Here is a 20861-nt window from a genome sequence, read left to right on the forward strand (position 1 = left end):
AAGCAGAAGTTTCCCTGCAACCCATGGCGAGATGGCAGCTGTCCCCCTGCACTCATGGAGGAACATGGTGGAACATTACCTGAAGACACCAGGAGGGGTGAACTTTGCCACTGGATTTGGATTTTGTGGCCAGTGGACTCTGATTATGCAGCTGTGGAAGACCCCAGTGCCAGGGGAGGTGGCTGTTCCTGAAGCAGCCCCTGACTCTGTGGGAAGCCCAGGCTGAAGCAGCTCCGGACCTCGTGGGAAGGACTCATGAAGGAGAGGTTCCTGGAGGACTCTCTCCCACGGGAGCGACCCTGTGGGGAAGCAGGGAAGGACTGTAAGGAATCCTTCTTCCTGAGGAGGAAGGAGCAGCAGGAACCACCAGCCTGTGAACTGACTCTAAACCCCATCCCCTGTCCCCCTGTGCCGCTGGGGGGGAGGAGGGAGAGAAACCGGGAACAAAGTGATTTGGGCCCGGGAAGAAGGGGGGAGTGGGGTAATACATGTAAGCACTGCTCTTTGTGTTGTCAGTGTCCCTCTGATTTGTGTAAAATTACATTATTATTTTTCCCCAAGCGGAGTCCGTTTTGCCCGTGACCTTAATTGGTGAAGAACCCTCCTTGTCCTTTGTCTCAACCCATGATCTTCTAGTTGGCCTCTGTCCTCCCCCTCCCAGTGTGCGTAGGGAGGGAACTGAGTGAGTGGCCACATGGCTGGTTCTTTGTTGTCGTCTTGGGCCCAAACCATGTCAGACACCATGAATGAAGTTGGCTGGTACTCCTACCACACAAGCTCCACTTTTAAATGAGGTTATTTTCACAACACAGGCAAGTTAGAAACTTCTACCAATATTACAGTATATTAATAATAACAATAAAAAATTAAGCGTAATATTTGACTAGTGACTGATGGAAAATTTAAACTCTCCCTAACCCTCTGGAGAAAAATAAAAAATTATTTGGTCCCCATTTTAAGAGTTAGTAAGTAGTCTCCACAGTATCGGGCAACGACAGAAGGAGGAGACCATGTGTCAGAGCTGGCAACATCAGCAATAAAGTCACAGAATCACAGAATGGTTTGGGTTGCAAGGGACTAACCATCCTGCATGGGCAGGGACATCTCCCGCTAGATCAGGTTGCTCAAGGCCCCATCCAACCTGGTTTTGAAGACCTCCAGGGAGGGGGCATCCACAACGTCCCTGGGCAACCTGTTCTGGCACCTCAACACTCTCAGAGGAAAGAACTTTTTCCTCATGTCCAACCTGAATCTTCCCTCTTTAAGCTTCAAACCATTGCCCCTTGGCCTCTCTCTACACACCCATGTAAAAAGCCCTACCCCAGTTTTCTTGTAGGTCCCCTTCAGATACTGGAAAGTTGCTCTAAGGTCACCATGGAGCCTCCTCTGAACAACCCCAACTTCCTCAGCCTATCTTCATCAGGGATGTGCTCCAGCCCTCTGATCATCATGACATTCTGGTCTCAAAACTGGGATTGGAACAATACAGTCCTCTGAAATTCACTCAGAGGGAGCCCTGAGCTACCCAATTTCTAAAATTCTAGTTATTGCCACAGAATCACAGAATGCTTTGGATTGGAAGGGACCTTAAACATCACCTAGTTCCAACTCCCTTGCCATGGGCAGGGACATTTTTCACTAGATGAGCTGGCTTACAGCCCCATCCAACCTGAACATTTGTAATACTGTCACTCTGCCAAAGAAACAATGTTGTTTCACAAGCAGTCCCCTTGCATGATGCAATTTTGGCAGAAGTGTAGGGAAGCCAAGTTTCTCAAGTGGCACACTCATTCAGAACCTAAGTCAGTAAACTGCTCTGGGTTTTGCAGAATGTTTTATGTCACAAGCATTCTTACCAACGGAGGGCAGTTTTTATAGAGTCAAAGTGCATCATGTAATCGCAGCTAAACATCTGTCCATTTAAAGCTGTGTATGTGTGTGTAGAGGAATTTGGTTGTGCTGGTTTTTTAGGGTTCTTTTTTTGGGGGTGGGTGGGCATGCACGTTTGACTTTGGTATGTTTTTTGTTTTGTTGGCATGTTTTTCTATTTATTTCATTTTAAAATGTGGAAGCTAGTATGAAAGTTCTTAAAATTACTTTCTTTTGGTTACATCATTAGAGTGGCTCCATCAAGGACAATAAAGGTTCTTCCTGTGACATTTGCAGAGCTAAGATTTCCTTGTATGTGAATAAGGACACATTTGTTCTTAAAGAGGGGCTGTAGAATTAATAGTTTTGACATGCTTCTGCAACACAGCAGTGTGCCAAAGATTAGAAGCAAATTACAACAAGATTTGGGGAAAAACAAAGAAAAAACAGTAACACAACATTCCAAAGCATCCCCGTGCCTCATAAAACTTGACATGGGCTCAAAACACAATTATTATAGACTGCACAACAAAAAATACCAGTCTCCATAGATTCTAATGTTAACACAAGGCTCCTTCACATCAAGAAAATTAAAATCCATTCCTGCTAAGAGAGTACAGTCTTCTGGAATGTTCCTCCTCAAAAAGCTCAAAAGTCTTAGCAGTGAAATACAGAATCTTCTTCTCATACTCTATAGGATAACACTCTCCATTTTTAAAAGCACCAGTGAAAACTTAAAAATATCTGTGCAAATAAGTGTAAATCTATGCAATGCAACACAGCCCTTTCTCAGTACAAGACTGTTTCACTTGGAAGCCTTGGGTTTTGGCTTACTGTAACAAGTGGTCATTTGCTTTACTTTTAATGGCAATCCAACTTCCAACTCTAGCTTTAAAAACAAAAAAACCCTCCCAAAAACAAAGACACCATGTGAAACAAGCAAAAAACCAAAACTTCACAACCCAGACCTTCAACAGGTTATTCGTATATTAACTATGTGACCAATGCACACTTCCAACCCCTTTTAAGCCAGCATTTCCTGCATTGCTAGCAGTGGCAACTGATTTACCTATATTGTATTTGCTGAAATGTTACAATTAGTTCAGACTAAGCTCAGGTAATATCAGCTTCTTTGTTTCTTCCCTCCAATTTAGGTTTTGTTAGGAGAGGAGTCCTGCCTTTAGTGGCAGCTGCACTACTGCAGAAGCACAAATGAAAACGTTCCAACACAAATGGGAAAAACTGAAAAATCTGTCAGGCAAGAAAGGCAGTGAACCTAGCCAAGGTAAAGTCAGTTGTAAAAAGGCTGTACTGAAAGGTTGCTTAGACAGGTGAAGAATATTAGCTAACTTTAAGACAGAACAAAGGCAGATATCAGTGGAATATCTAGTACAGTATAGACTTTATCAGAAGAAAGTTCACAAAGGAAACAATTATGTCCAATAAAATATCAGTGACTCAAGAATTTACCAAAGGCCGAAAAAACCCAAAGATTGAAAAACACCTATTCCATTTTGAGTCATGGCTTAAAACTGAATCATGCAAACAATTACAGATTTTGACATTACAGAAACTTAAATGCAGATGAACTTCAGAGAATTTGTTTCCACAAACTCATACATCTGCTAGTGGTTTTTCATGTAAAATACTGGTTCAGTTGTTGTTATTTGAAATATCAAACTATACATGGATCTCATTTTCTTCTACCAGGCCCTACAAGTGTTTCCCCTACAATGGTAAGAATGGATTAATTCCAGCATGCCACCTGAACTGAAACCTTCTCTGGTAGACTGACATAAATTAACACTCCGTTTAACACCCTGGCCCAACAGGCAGAAAAGCAGCATCTCTTCTTGCCTTCAGAAGGCAGACTCAGAGTTATGTGAGCAATACACTTACAAACAGGAAATACAGTTGAGCTTTGAAGACACAGTTAGAAAAGAAGCAGTTACTCTCTCAGTTCACAATTTCTTTTGCAAAACAGAAACATGGCTGAAAAGTGACTGACAGTAATGCTTGGCATTTAATCCATCACCAAGAGAACACAAAAATTCTATTAATACGAAACAACAATTGATATAACAGACTGTTCTGGAATTGGATGTTCTCCTAAGACACACTGAAAGAAAGCTACTAAATTAATAAAGAGGCTTTTATATGACACTGATGTGCATAAAACACTTAATTGCTCGATATTGCACAAAACGTAATTACTATACAATATTTAGTTAATTGAAATGATAATTAATGACATACCACAGTTTCCTCTACATTTTCAAGGCTGAACCTCTCCTTCTCCTGCCCCAAACTGAAAATCAAAATAGGTTTTGAAACCTGTAGCACATGTTGCTGATGGGCCAGCAATCTGGTGTCTGCTTGGTTAATCTTTCATGAACTACAGTAAATAGGCAAAAATACCATAGAATCATAGAATGGTTTGGGTTGCAAGGGACCTTAAAGATCATCTAGTTCTAACAATCCTGCATGGGCAGGGACACCTCCCGCTAGGTCAGGTTGCTCAAGGCCCCCATTCAACCTGGTCCTGAAGACCTGTCATCCACAACCTCCCTGGGCAATCTGTTCCAGCATCTCACCACCCTCACAGGAAAGAACTTGTTCCTAATGTCCAACCTGAGTCTCCTCTCTTTAAGCTTATTTTGGTCCTCTAGCATAATGCAGTAGTGGAAAAAAAAAAGTCTCCTTCCATCAAGGCCTCTTCTACAGTAAGTGGATGTGCTTACTGTTTCTGTAATTAATAAAATAACTTGAATTAGATCACTTCATCTGAAGTACAGTCTAAGTCTGAGGCTTTCTGATTTATGAAGATGCAATCTCTGGTTAGTCTGCCTACTGCTTCAGGAGGTTTGAAGCTTCGTTTTCACTTATAGGGGTGGGGTTTTTTTGCTGCCTGTGTGGGTGTGTGGTTACTTTTTTTTTTTTTAAGCCACCTGGATGAATAGTTTTGACATATACTAAAATTTCAAAAACATGGCTTTCTTTACATTTGAGATTATCTGGGTTGGCTCTTGGGGGTTGATAAAGCACCAAACTCAAAGACAGAACTCAGAAGGCATTAAAAAGAACAGAAATGTGAATTCAAATTATAACATGTGAAAAAATACACTTTTTTATAATACTTTTACCTATTTTCAGTAGAACACAGCATTTCTGAAACTATATGTAGTTTGGAAAAAAACAGGATAACAGCCTCCTTCATGCAAAGGCAAAGTCAACTTAAATCAAGCAAAACATTTTCTAATGACTGTAACAAGAAAACCTCAGAATGCAGAGGTGTTAAAAGGGTAAATAAGCTTATCCAAATTATGGCAAATTGTTGACCTTTGTTAAAACTAGTAAAAACCTTGCCACAGTTTGTTACATGGGCTATTACTTAGCCTAAATGGAGATGGATAACATAATGGCCACATTGTCTAACTGCTTCTAGTTTAACTCTTTAATATTGCATATAATGTGTGCCAACCCACTGCAAGGGACACATTTCTTCGGAGAGGTGATTGCACCAAAAATTATAGTAAGAATACTGGCCCCATCTTGTGAAGAAAATTAGCTAAATACCTGCAGTGACCAAACACTCATCATCTGGCTATGCAGTTCTGAGGTGTCAAACCAATACCTGAGCATTAAAAAAACCCACATCCGTGGGTGGCCAACTGTTCTAACAGAAGCTTGACAATTAATTTTGAGTATTTCACCATTAGGTCTCATTAAGATGCATTGACTACTGAACTAAAAGCGATAGCTGAGGAAGTGCAAGTGATTATCATCTAATTTACTTTGATGTGCAAACTGAAGACATAGTCACAATCGATAAAAGCTGCTGTAATTTAGGAGGGCTGGTTTTCCAAAGCTGAAGGCAAGGATGAGTGGAAGCTGTAAAGAAAACACATGAACAAAGATGGAAATAAATGGATCCACTGGTAAGAAGGACAGTTTTATTACATTTCCTAACTTACTCTCACAACTTAGCATTTATGATATGTTTAAAAAAATATTCCTATTTAAAAAGTGAAGTAAAAAGATCTAGAGGTTCTCCGTGTCCCCTCTCTCTGGTCCCTTCCTGAGGAAGAAAAAATGACAGCAACCGTCAGGGAAAGTAAACTGAAGGTATAAGAAGAAATGCAGTTCAGCTCATTAAGAGCTATACTAAAGTAATAAACTGCACCTGGAATAAATTAAGTATTAGCAATAGAAAAAGTACAGAATTAGTCAGAATATTAAGTTTCTTGCATGTGATGTATGAACAAAGTGTTTAATACTTATTTCTAAACTATGAGATTATTTTACAGTGACAACCATTTTCGTCTTTTATTAACTAGGGAATAGAAAGTGAAAAACTGAAAACTTTTAATCTTCAAATGCCCACCAAGATAGCAGAACTGTCCACAAAAAGCTTTTATAGTTTTAGCATCAACTCTGAGGAAAAATTGGGACAATGAATTACAGCTGTGACACTGATTTGAAATCATAAATTGGACATCCTTGGTAACATCACTAAGTAGTCAGATGAACTCTAATCCTAAAGAAAAATAAAGACACAAAGGACCCCCCCAAAAAAAACACACAGCATACTAGCAGATTATAGAAGTGTAATTAGCAGTTATTTAAAGGGTTTTAAGGAAGACAGGCATTAACAAGCTATTTTTTCTGTACATATTTAATTTCATTTGAGCACCTGATTTAGGTCTACCCACGTCCCCAAACCCACACCAGATTAACAACCAGCTGCCAGGCAGGCCCAGCCACAGACGTGACTTCAAAGGCAGGCTCAGACAACACAATGAGCCTTTCTGGCAGGCCCCAAGACATTTGTTCTTAGGTGCAAAACTGCTTGGTTTCCTTATTAGTCACTTAGGGGAAAAAAAAAACCAACCACAATAATTACAGATAAAACTGTGAGAGCAAGACAACCTGGTGAAACAGTTAATCACATTGAGGTGCCATGGCCCATGCATGACAGGCTGGCCTGCCCTGCCACTGCCCACTCCTATGGGATCTGCAAGCATGGGGTTTTTTTTTTTAGACAATACCTCTTGCTAAAATACAAGCAGGCTGTACAGCTTCAAAAATAGTGAAAGATCATTCTTAATTAACCAACAATTTTGAAATGTACTAGCTAAGCAACTTCATCTTGATGTTTCCCAACTGCCTGCCCCCGCACACTGCAAACCTTCCCCCCTCTCTCGCCTGCCATTGTTTCAGGGCAGAATGCTGGAAGGTTTGGGGGTTCATTTCTTCAACCGGATGCCTCTGACAGCTTCTAAGCAAATGATTGCTTCTCTCAGCCCCACAACATATCTGATCTCCCAATCTCTAATACAACTGCAGCTACACTCCATCTATCTAGCGTTGTATCTAGCGTTACAGAGCAATTGCAAACAGGAAACCTCAAGGCTAGTTTAGTGGTAACGAATTTCTGTGTAGCTCCACTAGAGCACCAAAGTTAAAGCTTCTTTTTTGTCTTGTGATTGGCTTAACAGTCTTTTTAAAAGACATACGAAGAAATAAACGAGAATACAGATTAGAAACACCCCTAAATGCTACGGAGTCAGTATAGCACTTTACAAAAAAATAATTATCACTTGATATGTATTTATATAACAACACATAAAAAGGAGGTTTGTGAAAAAAAATTCCACTCAATGTTTCATGACACCTACCACACAAACCAATCTGCTCAGATTAAACAAGCTGGGACTGCTTCAAATGATCTTTTAAAATGTAAAGGAATTTAAGGAATAGTTTTAATCACAAAGCGTATATCTCCTCAGCAAGACCCACCTATGTTTTTCCATTCAGCCCAGACTCTTCACAGTGACCACCATCTCTGCTGGTTGTAGGTGATGACATTGCAGGTCCCTCAAGCCCACTCCAGCAAGAAGGCTTTTCACCCATGTCTACCAGGCAACAGCAGCTTGGATGCCCTTGAAAGTAGAGACTGCCAATGAACATAGAGAGGGCAGTCCACCATCTCACATCTTCCTTCCTTTCTTGTAAGCCAAGGACACCTCACAGTCACAGCTGCTCATTATTCTGACTAATACAGCTTCATCGTTTTGAGGAACGCAGTCTCAGAAAAAGCTGAAGTTACAAGAAAAGGACACAATGCTGTCACAACAGCAAGACTCTGGAAAACATGAGTGGATGAGAATAACATCGCTAACATTTATTTGAGAAAGTAGCAGATACTTTAGCCTGCTCCCTCTCTACTGGTAGAAAGAGAAAGCCATCAGGGCTGTTAGTAGGTAGGCCACTGCGCACTAAAAGAACAAAATTGAATTTTGGCCTATTAATTCATGCAATACCACTGTAACTTAATACATTCATTCAAGTTTCATGTGTTGACCTTCAAAGAAGCTAAACTTCCCATTTGAGTATTTTTAAAATTTCATTAGTAATACTGCTATGCCACAAAATTTCCTGGTCTTAGGCAGTTCAAGATACAAATGCTTAATCAATGTGACAGTCTTTAAAACACACAATGCTAAGCACTGTCTCCTATTTATGTGATAAGCCCTCTCTGCCCTTTCAGGAAGCTAAGATTTAAAAAAATCTTTTGATGTCTTGCTTAAAAAGAAAAGGATATTTCTATACCATTTCTGGAACAGCATGCCTTTTATAAAGTAGGCAGTGTTCATTTTAGCTTCTGACAGATTATTTAAATTTAAAATTATATTTCAAAGGACTAAAAGCCGATATTCTACAGGAACAAGCTGATATTATATTAACATATGTTGAAGTTTAGCAGTACTAGTTAGGAACCTTCTAACTTACCTAAGCTTAAAGGATAGATAATGAGAACAAGTTAGCTTTCTGGCTAAGCTGAAACTGAGTATGGTCACCAATACACAGGGCACAGGGCTTATAAGAAAAACGTGGCTCAAGTCTTTCCATAAACATGGAACAACTATTAAGAAATTAGTAAAGCACAACCTTAAGGAGTTAAAAAACCAAGCAAACATATTTCAGTTTGTTTGGGGGGGTAGATGGTGAAGTTTTAAAGAAATCTGCATTTTTATTTCATTTGGAAAGCAGGAAAAAGATTCAGACAGTACTGACAATCTTCTAGAGACCAAGCACAAAAAAAGCTGAGAGGATTTTTGTAGTTAGATGATTTTATTAGTACTCCATCTAACCTAGATGGTATTTTTGGAAGAAGGTATTTCCTGAAGACTATACAAAATTGCATCCTTTTATGTCTTATGATTATATTCTTAGAAGAAAACACAAGAAGTGTGAATTATTAAGTTATCATTGCTGGCTTTAATGTGCTAAAAGGGGAAAAAAATAATGGCTAAATATAAAGCAACTTCAACTGCACACAGTGAGCTAACATCCCCCTTCCAACCAACCCCTTCCTCCAGCTTTTAGCCACCAGATGCTCATCAACCTGCCCTCAACCTCCTTTTCCTCCATCTGTTGCTGCGAGCTCCACCAGCAGGCAGGGCTCAGGCAGGTGCCGGCAGCAGCGGCAGGTTCTAGTTCTGTCTCTGTCAGCAGCCTATGCAGATGCAACTACTGTGGATGGCCTCATCTGCAGTGACTTCTGGCCATTATTAAAGAAAAAAAGGTGCTTCTTCTTTTATTTCGAAGGCACGGCCATCAAGAGTGATGGTTTTTCACATACTAGACAGCAATGGTAAAACCCAGCCTGTGCAGAGGGGACATCTTCAGACTCTTCAGCTGCAAAGAATGTGAGACAAAGCAGGAGGAAGCAGCTTTTTTGGCCTGTGTTTCTTGGCTGCAAGGCAAACACAACAGAACCCTACACACTGCCTCACATTTCGGTAAACACAGTGAGAGGGTTAGAAAAGAGCATCAGTTTACCTTTTTCTGAATGCCTTTCAAAGCAGTTTCAGCAGAGCCACACAGATACTAACAACTCAACTGCACTAAAGGAAACTTTTGGGAAAAGACATCACCTCACCTCTAAAACAGGAACAATGATTAATGGCCGCATCTCAGTGTTGGTTTATGGGTGTTTATACTAAGTCAGAGCAAGGGATAAACTTAATGCTTGTTGGTGTTGCACAGGACAGTTATCTCTCCATTCTTCCCTGCAGACAACATTTAAGCCTACCTATACATTTGGAAATAGATGGGGAAAAAAAACCAACCAACCAAAAATAACAAGATAGAAGAGAGAGGGAAGTACAGGAGGAATCCAATGTGCATTAATTGTCTAGATAAGACAAAATTACAAATAATTTTAGACCTACCAACCTCTCCACGGTCCCTTACAAAAAGGGGTATAGGAGGGATCCAAGCACACAAGATCACAGGAAAAAGCACCAGACATCATACTACCTATAGGTAAAAATATCTCTACGACAGACTGGTGAAACATGCTCTGCGGCAAACAAATTAAGTGTACTGCTCTTAATGAACTTGCATTCTTACTATCAAACCTTTCTTCTCACCTTTAAATTAAAACAGCCAGCCACTCAGGATATGGTGAACACACATGAAATTTTATAAAGCAGACATCACTGAATTTCTTTCAAGATTCAAAAAAGTGTCTGAATTATTTGCTTCCACTGCTGCTACTTTTCTGCTAACTCTAACATTCAATGGTCTGCAGGAACTAGCCTTCACTGGAAGTGATCGTGCATTTATGTACTGTATAAACAAAGAACAGTCCTCAGACATAAGCAGTTTAACCTTGATCTCACAGAGAAGGACAAAGCTCAGAATCATTGTGGATTGCTACATTTTACTGCTAATCCCTTGAAACACTCCTACCTACTTTTCAAGGAATTTCACTTTAAACTGTCTACAAAATGCTGAAAATAAAATTGAACTGCTGACCTTATGTTCCCCAATAGAAAAATCATCACTTTTTAACTAGAAAGAGGAAGAGATGTTTGTTCAGTTCAAAAAACACACGTTTATTCCAAACCAAAGCAGTTTAAGGAAAAAAAAAGAGCACATTGTCCATTTCTAGACAATGTTCACTTTATAGTCTTAAGCAATTTATCAATTGCTTTACAAAAAACCCCATTCAACATACCTCATGACAGTAGGAAAATGTGAAAAAAATGTATATTGAAAATTTTTAACTTTCTAGCTCACAGAGCACCAGTTATCTTAAGGGCTCTGTTCAGACTCTGTTCCTATGAGTTTTCCACTTTCTGTCATTTCAAAAGCTGAATGAATTCTTAGACTTCTGGATTTTTTTGTGAGTTTTTTGTTTGTTTGTTCTTTTGGGTTTTTTTACTAGGTCATCTGGGCCAGAATTTGTATCCAATATAAAAAGGCACATGTGACAATGGAAAAAAATAAAAATCAAGATACTTCTGAAGGTAACTCTGAAGTTCCACAGATTTTTACCTGAATTTAGGTTACTGAACATCTACTTCTCATCTCCAGTAGAGTTTCTCAGACAAAAAGCTCCTTTCTAGAAGCAAGGCTTTTGAATAGTACAGGTAAAAATAAACACTGGACACAAGATATCTTGATTCTGCGCCTGAGCATGTAACCAGAGAGGCAGCTTGAAATATATACAGTGTTAGATTTTATTATGAAACCACTAACACCATTAATTTTATTCCTATATAAATCTGCATGCCTTCCTGAAGAAGACAGGACCATGAGATGGTTACTCAGAAAGTCATCCTTTTAACTTCCTGATAGGTCATATGCCAAGAGAAAGCACAATTTAACTGCAGAGATACTCTTGGATCTTGTATGAAGTGAGTGAGTGAATATTGCAGCTTCCTAGGTTTCTTGTCAGTCAGATTGACTACTATGCTGATGGTACACAACCAGGAAAGTATCAGCCCAGGCAAGAAAAGGCCATCCCAGATCCCAGTCTCCCTGCAAGTTATCTGCTCCCCTTCCATCTAACAGCTCTTAGGAGTCAAGACAGCCATCCTCCCTTGCCACTCCGAAAACACAAATGCAAGGGGCACTCCCTCACACTTTTCCAAATAAAAGGTTTCAAAATAAGCCATCTTACAGCTCTCAAAAAGGCTTTAAGTCAAGACTGCACTGTTGGTCTAGAATGTTAGCAGCGTTCATTTGATTCTATCAAATTATTTCTTACATATCTTCCTCCAGTTCAAATGAGTTCCTCTTCGAAAAAAAAGTACTTGTGAGTGCTCTGCCAAATGATTACAGCAGCAAGCCATTGTTAATTCCTCAGTTCAAGGGGAGGGACATAAAACCAAGTTAGAACAAATGAGGAGAAGGATGAAAGGAGATTTACTGAAACCCTTCTGCCAGGCACGCTCCAAAAAACGCAGGCTGCTGTAAGCAAGTTAGGAGGATGCTCCTTATCCTGAACTCTCTTACCTTGCAGTTCAGGTGTCAGCTTTAAGAGAGCTCACACAGACAACCTCAAAAGTTGTTCCACTGCTACTACCAGAACTGCTGCTCAAAAACATAAGCTTCTGAAAGTAAACTTTTACCAGATAAAGACTACAAGTATCTAACTTTTTCCATACAAACAATTACCCAAAACCAAGAATAACCAATTAGAAAAGTCTACATTTCTGTAAGCAAAGTATACATTCAATAGAGACCAATATTGCCTGGCGATGCCAGACTTTTGTTCTCAGTTACTGCCCCTCTCTCAGCTCCAGTGCTTGAACAAAACTGATTTCCAAACTCCTCTACATCTCCTCCTACTGTCTTCTCTTCTGCCAGGAATTCCTCCACAGCTCACTTTTCTGAATAAAATCTCCCTGCAATAAACAAATCAGTTCAAAATTAAACATTTAGCTTTGGCTGCTACATCACATTCCCTTTCAGCCAGAAATGTTGTGTACTTTTACACTGATGGGACATTCTATCCTCACACGCTCATGGACACATTTTCTTCCTCACTCCCACCAGATAACAATAAAATGCATCAGCAAATGTGAAAGAGAAATATTAGTAGCCAAATAATTTCCAAACATGGAGAGACACTGTGGGGATTAATATCTGTACTAGAACCAAGATTAAATAAAAGAAAAACAGGTTCAAAACCCTAGGTCTGAAATGTGGAAGTTCAGTCAGAGTTTTCATTACTTCTAGATTGATACAAACTTTAAAAATCACATTGCTACTGCGTTTAAATAAAAGTGACTATGCCAGCACTTCATATAGAAGTTTAGTTGAGAGCCACTCACAGATTCTTGTAATATCTTAGTATTACTTGAAGTCAAAATTCAATAATGACATGCCACAACTCTCTTGTATTATTACAAGAGAAGTCGACAATTACTTCATTATCTAAATCAGACCTTACTGAGAGAAGACAATAGTGTTAACAAATCTCCATCAGGCCTCAACGAAAAAGGTTTCTTAAAGAAATCTCATATACAAGTATTGGGTGCTATGAAGCCGCGTATTAAAGGGGTGGCAAGTTACAATCCCTTGATTCATCAAAACTAGGAGCAAGTACATAAAATTCACAAATTACCTCCAGGTAGGGAAGAAAATACAGAGAACAGGGAAGAAACATGCATCCCCTCCCTCTACCCCTGGACCTCAGGGAGAACTTAAAAGAGATTACTTTTCCTTTCCTGTGTCACAGAACCTCTGAATGCTTCAAGTGAATAATACCAAGAATTTTTGTTCTATTTGTTCTTAAACTCTTTGTTGCAAATTAAACCTTGAGGTCTTGGACTAAAGTGTTATTTGATGCCTTGTTCCTGCTGCTCCTGTACAGTACCTCTAATTTCAAAAACTCAAACGTGAAACCAAGCTGTCATTCCAAAAAGGTAAGCAGTACTGTGTCATTGCATCAAACACTGCCCTCGGCTTTTGTTTCTCTTATTTTTAAGGATTCTATAGAATTAGGCAGGGAACTGACTCAGGATGCAGAGATGCCCAGCCACCACTTACAGGCCAGAATCCTTAGTCTGTCGAGTGGCCTGCTTTGTGCCTTCATTTTCCCTGGCTTCTCCTGAACCATAAACACGGAACAGGTCACAAAAACCTAGACCTCTCTGCTGCCACCTTTTTTCTGAACAATATACAGTACCAGCTACTCCACACACAACTGGACAAAAGGCCAGCATACACACAGGAAGCCTCCATTTTGACTACACGGCGATGTGTTTCCATTTACATGGTTACAGCTCACAGGTGAAGACTTGCTGAAGTTTCAGTAATTTACTGCAGTCAGAAAGGACCTTTTAGCAGCCATGCATCTGAACAGTCCCTGAAGAGCAAGTCAAGCAGTTCAGAATGCAAGATTCCATCGTCCCTCTGATGGCAAATTCAGTTTCTAAAGAGTGTAACTCTCAAAACTTTGCTTACAGCTAGTTTCACAACCAGTTTTATAAACATATGTACATTCACACCCCCACACCCATTTGTCTTTCCAGTCAAAACATTTAAGTAAACCCAAGGATGTCACACCCTTTTCTTTTGAAATAAATGTTTTGGCTTACCCAACATCCTGATCTTCATCATCATAAACCAGCACTCTCTCTATCAATAATGGAACAGAACTTTCCAGATCCTACACAAATCCAGAGGTAGTAGAAAATGCCATTCAACAATCTTAAGGGAAAACTAGGAATGGCAAACTAATACTCTGGTGTTTAATCTTGAAAGACAAGTTTAGCAATCAAATATAAAGAGAGGTCTAACCCTCATTCAACAGCATTCTTTGGGCTGGTATGTGATAACTTGAGAACTAATGGTATGAGACAACCCAGCTTATCAGGGAATGTGCCAAGCACTGAAAGACAAAAAAATACTGATTTTGCTGCAAGATAGAAAATTCAAAATCAGCCTCTTGGTAAAATCCAGATCCTCCACATGACCTGCTGCTTCAGGCAAAGGATCTCTCTGACATCACCTGTGATAGCTTGCTTGCATCAGAGGTAGAGACTTAACTTGCATATAGGCATAGGTCTATTAAGATGTCAGTATTTTATAATAAAAAACCAAACAACAAAAAACAGGATTCAGATTTTACAGGACAGTGAGAAGAGGTGGAACAAGTGGTCACAGAGAAAAGCAGAGCTAAACAAAAATGCAAGGACTCAAGACTAGCAAGGGAAAAGTGTAAGTAGCAATGACAGCGAGGGATTTGGTGGAAGGATTGCACATACAGCTGCTGAATCAAAAAACAGGAGTAGGCTCATTTGAAAGAAAGGGAAGGGGGAATGAGTGTGATAGAACAGGTAGAAAATAAGCTGCAGAGGTTTTATTATGGGGAACAAATAAGAGCAGTTGACACAGACAACAGCCTCTAAAATAAGGAGGGATGAGAGCTGCAGGGTATCCCTGAAACAAAAGGGTGTAAAGACAGAGCACAGAGGAAAGCAGGGGTTAAACCCAGGAGACTACAAGGAGCCTTTGATGTCTTACAAGGAGACTCTCAAACTTAACAGAAGGGAAACAAAAATAGCCTGTAAAAGGTTTCTATCTGTATGCATAGTTTTCCATGCTTTGTGTTACTTCTCACTCAAAAAATAAACAGGACAAGCTCATTCTCAGTCCTCTCTGCCTCGTACAATTCAAGCTTTGTTACCACAGTGCAAACACTAATCATAATCCAAGATTAATCGAATTTTCAGAAACAGAATTCCACAGTAAGTATACCACAAATTTAAATATTTTCTGGTCTGTGAAATCCACCAGCTTCCGTAGTTATCCAGAGTGCCTCTGGATAACATACACAAATCCATTTACCAGATATGAAATGAGATTACACTGCGTGCACAGTCTCTTCCCATTCATTAAAATGCAGTATTTCAGAATGCCAAACTGTTTCTTACTATCATAATACATTTGATGTAATACATACAGTTTGAGTATGATCTTACATCGAATATGTCAAGAGCACTACTACACACCAATTCTTATATGAACAATAAATCATGTAAAGTTCTCTTAAAGCCTCCACAACCAGAACTGCCTTCCAGCCATTATCAAACAGAGGAACAAGCCTTCAACTGATTTATAAGTGACCTACGCCAACACTGGCTGCACGCCTGCTCCTACAAAGCACCAGCTAAAGCAGTCAGCCCTAAAGAGTAAAAACCAGACAGAGCACCCCTCAGAAACCTGACAGGAGCAGATCTCCAGGAGGTGTTTGCAAGCAGGAGATGACAACAGCTCCTTTATGGGGCAGTTAAGATTTTGGGAGTAACAGGGTGCCGTTAACCTCAGCTGCAATTTGGTTCCTCCTGCAGGAAGGCTTGGGATCACTGACCCAATCCACCGACACAGCCCTACAGCACTGTATGGTGCTGGCACAAGGACTGCTCCCAGCCTCCACATCCCTCAAGCTGACTTTCCCTGAGGTATGCCTCTATGTACAACACTCACCTCAGTCACGAATGGTTTCAGCATCTCAGGATACCGACTCTTTGATGTACTTCAACTGTATAAGCCATCTTGAAGAGTTTCTCAGCATCATATTCTAAGCCACATCAGTTGTCCCTCCAAAGTGCAGTCTATATTTAAATCTCCTAACTGAAAGTTAGAACTGGTGTAAAACAACGATATGTTTATTTAGAAACCACAGAAATAGAAGCTCAGTAACCGGTTCTGCCAGTGACACTCCTCTGAACACTGGTCAAGATACTATTCTGTTCACAAATATATTTGGGCACAAGCTTAACCTTAGCTTACTCATATATACCTATTTTTAAATATAAATATTAACATAGAGCTTAACTCATAGCTACATTTGTGAGCAACATGCTAGATTACTTTCAGGATGCAAAGCTTTTTTTGGCTTAGAAAAAGTGACATGCTGGATGAGAAGACAGCCAAAATCCATACTGGTTTATCAAGCCAGAAAAGTACTTCCAACAAGGAAAAACATGGTTATCATATCAGTTTTACTGAACTGAATTTTCATGTATTGATGAAAACTGTAGAGTGTTCTCTGATGAGCAATCCATATGGATTGCAGCTAAAGTATACTGCAAAGGCCATTTTTGGGCCATAACAGATACCATTGATAACTACACACGAGTTGCACACGAAGCTAGCAAACCTGGAAAAAAAATAGGCAAGCGATTCTTAATAATATATTTTGATATTATTTGTAAATAAAAGCATGCCTGCATTTTCACGAAAAGAACTACAATTACTATGAAGAGAAACAGAAAAAATAGAAAAGAAAGTGCTGAAATTACTTAATTCAGGGAAGACCAATTTATCTGGGGGGTAGGGTTAGAAAGTATGTCACTCGCGTAATGTAACAGGCAGTATTCTGTGAATTCACTTATTACACTAAATGTCTGAAAATATTTTTATGCAATGTTAAAAGTTGCATTCAAAGGTTTAGAATCAATGCTTTAAGCACCTTGGATAATTGGCATAATTACATAAAATTGTGGGGGTTTTTTAAGGGAAAGAAATCCAGGTATCCACTCAGTACATACCTTTCATTCTCTTAGTTACTGTCAGAATCAAAATTTCCCATAAGTGACCCATAAGAAATGCTAAGAATAGGTATTGTTTTCCTTGGGTTTAAACTCTTCTAAAATCAACAACTACAAACATACTGATCCACAGAAAAAAAAAAAAAAGCCAAGAAATATGTGACAGAGAAATCTCAGTTCCCACAAAGCTGAACGTCTGTGATGCTTTTTCCTCTTTAAATGAGGAGGATCAGTCTTTCAGAAGCTGTGCATGAGCCCCCAGGAAGTGCATTTGCCTCACAATTGTACTTGTGAGGCAATTGTGAGGCTTTCCACCGAGAGTCCTGGTTCTCAAGCACTGTGGTTCTGTACCTATTGACATCTAATCACAGTTTGGCAAATCTGCTGAGTACTAAGCCACTGATAACTTCGCTTGTACCTGCTGGTTCTGATCTCATCAGTCTATCTCCCTCCTGTCTTACAGAGTTATCCCTCAAGAACCAAACGATGTATGAAGGTGTATGAAGTCCCAAAGACTTCCACTACTAAAGAACATTTCCCAGAAGATTTTATCTAATCACTAAAATACAAAAAAGAACTACTAAAGGCTCATATTAACATTGCAGTCACTTTTCAAAATACTCTATTGTGGAAACTCAAGATTATTTTTTGATGTAAAGACTGTAAAGTGAATGAGAAACAAGTTCAACAGTACAGAGCATCACTACATACAATATGATGATATAAAATAGGTTAAATGCATTTTGGATAGTTTCAGATGTGCAACAGGCGAGAGATTGCAAAAAATTGCCACAACACTAGACTTAATCTGTACCTTCATACTTAACTGCAGAAATAAGAGATTTTTAGGGCTTTAAGAGTGCTTTCCATATAGTTCTCTTCTTTAAGAGGGGGGGGGAGGGGGGAAAGAGAGAGAGAGAGAGAGAGAGAAACAAACAACTGACAAAAGCCAGCCTGCCCTGCTAAATAAAAAGACCAGCTGGCAGATCTTGACAACCACATACTAATCACACTGTAGTCCTGACTCAACAAAATCCTGTAAGGGCACATTATTGTCCACAGTTTGGTGAAGTTTAAGAACATTTTGAGTGTAATTTGTAAATATTTACTCTGTTGCCAATTGCATTTCCTTTTCAAAGGGGAAAAGGTTCACCATGTTCTGGTTCAACAAAGCATTCTGTGTGTAGGCTTTACTGAACTTACACCTGTGCATTCATTTCCTTTCAGGAAAGGCATTAGAATGCTCCACGTTTTGCAGAATCACACCTTCAACAAGGTGAACACAGTTCATCAGAAACATGCACACACAGGATGTAAGACATAAAACATAAATACAGAAGTTAATCTCACTAACAAATTTAGATTTAAGTGTTGCTTAATTGGACACAGCAAGTATTCTGGGTACCCACACTTAAAATAAATAAATAAGGAGACAACCCTACACCTGCAGCCAACTGAGATGTTTAAATAGTTATTCCTCTCTTCTATCAGTGAGCTATTACCTATTTATTGTCTTTTTGGGAAGAACATAAAATCTTCACCTATTGTAAACACCTTCACTCTGGGCATGTTTTGTTCCACTCCCTCCCTTCTTGTTTCAAAGGGTAGAAGAAAAAGTTAGTCTATAAGCCAAATACCAAAGGAATAAGTTCAACAAATAAAGATGACGCTAAATACACACCCCAGATTCCAAGAACCTATTTCCTTGAACAAAGCAGTGAATTTATTTTTAAATTATTTTCACAGAACATTTAACTGAATACTATTATAAAGCATGATAAGAAAGAGATTCCACAGATAAAATTCTAAGAGTTACATATGAAATTACACATATGAAAGAAATACAAAATTTGGGCCATAGTCCATAAAATACAAACGTAATTTTGAGTAGAAATTTTAATTTTACTATGATTAAGTCTACAGTTTGATGAATCATTTGCTTTAGGATTGCGTGTTTGGTTTGTTTTTATATTAACAGCCCTTTCAAGAATATTTTAATTTTGCTACCTACACAACACACAAAAAGGATAATAGAAGTTACTAGAATTTCTCCTCCAGAAAACTATTACAAAAGATTTCTCACTATTAGTCTTTAAACACTAACATAAGGCTCTACTCTGATCATTTGGAAAGGCCTGGGTTATAACTCCGTCCATTACATTTAAAGACATATATCAGATAATTGAAAATGTAATGCAAAACCCAAATGTAGCATCTCAGTTTCTACTCTAGCATTTCAGAATGTCCTATTCAGTTTGAACAAAACTGAATCTATTGCAAAAACATATGTAGATATTATGCTTAAGACTGGATTGTATTTTTAATTCTAGCTGGTTCACCTGCATTTTAATAAACAAATTAAGTCTAATTTCAACATCTGATAACACTTCATTGAACAAGTATTTAACAGAGCGCACAAGTATCAAGGCACATGATGGCTTCATACATTGCTTTCCATTTGAAGGCTCCAAAATGTCAGTAATTAGCTTTCAGAACTTCCTTCTGAAGAAGGTAACATCATTTTTATTTTATAAACAGAGAATTTCAGTTAAAAATTATAAATCCACCTGGTAAAATAATGAATTAAAGTTTTCCACTCTGTGCTTCAGTGTTCTGCCTTTTTGCTTTTATTTTTCAGTAAAGTTGTACTGAGATTTCATTTTGTTAAAAGTTTCTGTTAATCTCTGCTACAGAGATCAATGATGTTTACTAGAAACAGACAACAAGGTACGTGAATTAACAGAAAGATGATAGTCAGTCTCTACCTCAAAATGAATCCTATGGAAAATATCAGCTTCTTCAGGTTACCTCAGGTCTTCTGAGACAGCCCAGCATGATCCTGTTCTACTCTCACAGAAAATCCACAAACCTTTCCTCTCAATACTTTCTAAGTTATTACTTGTTTTTTAGAATTCAATCAAAGAATAATATTAAGCCTGCTCCACCACAGGCTATGGATGGGTGCTACTCCTCCATACCTGCCACACCACCATGTCCTGCCTACAGCACCTTCAGGGGAAAATGTCAGAGCAGTTAAGTAAAAGGAGACATGAGCCAAAAACCAGTGGTAGCCAGATCTAGGGCTTAACTAATAAACTGAGCCTATGCTTTTTTTTTGTCTTCTTTTGCAACTAAGAGCTAAAACTGATTTGTCTCAGATCTCTGAAGGAAAAAAGCTTGCTAGTTAATCAGCCATCCAACAGTTTAAAAAAAAAAAAAAAGTACTACACTACCTAAAAGCAAAACGAAGCAATACCTCCAGTCCACTTGCTATCTTTGCTTACAAAAACAGCCACTGAACTTGAACCACTCACCTTTGGCACGCTGTTGTAAGGATCCAGGCAGTGAAAGGCAGGACTCTTCAACAACGTTATGTATACCACTATCTGAAATAACAAAAAACACATATTTTAGTTTAAGCACTAAACTCAGAAGACGTTTAGCTAGATAATTTAGTTTTCATGTGATCAAAATATTTTAGGAGACACTGAAGAGCAGGCAGAATAGCCCAACTTGATCCACTTCTTCAGCATAAATAGAATCCATTTTAATTTTTAACTTTTCTCGAGAATACAAGGTCTATTTAACCAGAAACAATCCAAACCACCCAGCAAAGAAAGCAACTACAAACTC

General features: G+C 38.9%; 1 protein-coding gene across 1 annotated transcript in view; it reads right to left on the minus strand.

The window, feature by feature from the left end:
* The window catches only part of NCK2 (NCK adaptor protein 2), an 87084-nt gene that overhangs the window by 35967 nt on the left and 30256 nt on the right, over positions 1 to 20861 (minus strand). Inside the window, exon 2 of the mRNA XM_051641328.1 lies at positions 20543 to 20614. The gene's annotated coding sequence lies outside the window, so the exon portion shown is untranslated. The remainder of the gene's footprint in view (positions 1 to 20542; positions 20615 to 20861) is intronic.

This window comes from Apus apus, chromosome 1, assembly GCF_020740795.1.
Source record: "Apus apus isolate bApuApu2 chromosome 1, bApuApu2.pri.cur, whole genome shotgun sequence".
NCBI lineage: Eukaryota > Metazoa > Chordata > Aves > Apodiformes > Apodidae > Apus > Apus apus.